Source organism: Anomalospiza imberbis, chromosome Z, assembly GCF_031753505.1.
Source record: "Anomalospiza imberbis isolate Cuckoo-Finch-1a 21T00152 chromosome Z, ASM3175350v1, whole genome shotgun sequence".
NCBI classification, from domain to species: domain Eukaryota; kingdom Metazoa; phylum Chordata; class Aves; order Passeriformes; family Viduidae; genus Anomalospiza; species Anomalospiza imberbis.
In genome coordinates, this window is record NC_089721.1 from 1629970 (window position 1) to 1630700 (window position 731).

Genomic DNA, 731 nt, shown 5'->3' on the forward strand with positions numbered 1-731 from the left:
CCCTGCATATCCCTGCGTGTCCCTGTGTGTCCCTGTGTGCAGGGAGGGGCAGAGCAGGGCCCAGGCTCTGCTCCAGGCCCAGCAATGGCACCAGAGCCACAGGCAGGGACTGAGCCCAGCAGTTCCCCTGCACAGGAGGCACAACTTCTGCCCTGAGCACAGACCAGAGAGGGGTGGAGTGTCCCTCACCAGGGACATTCCAGAGCCCTCTGGACACAATGCTGTGCCCTGTGCTGTAGGATGGCCCTGCTGGAGCAGGGAGGTAGGGTCAGATGTGACCCCCTCTGGTCCCTTCCAACCTGACCCATCCTGGCGTTCTGCAATTCTGCTTTATGGCTGGCTGCAAACCAGCATTGGGTAGCCACCAATAGAGTTTCTAGTTAATTAACCTAAATTTGCTGATTTTCTGCAGTTTTCCTTTAATTTCTTGGCTTTTTCACCTTGGCAATACCCCAACGGTACAGTAACACGCTTCAGGGCTTTGAACTCAGCTGAAAATAGTGACAAACTGGCCAAATTTACATGCCCCATTAAGGTCCTGAATTTCACTGAAAACTCCTATTTTGTGTTTCATTAAGAAGGGTGCAGGTCTCTGCTGGGAAAGCTACACCGACTGGGATGCTCTACAGAGTGTCAGAAATGGAAGAGTTACACTAATTGTCTGTCTGCTTTTAAACTTTGCTCCAGTTCTACCCAAAATCTGTCATGAATAAAGACTGAGAACCAATCAA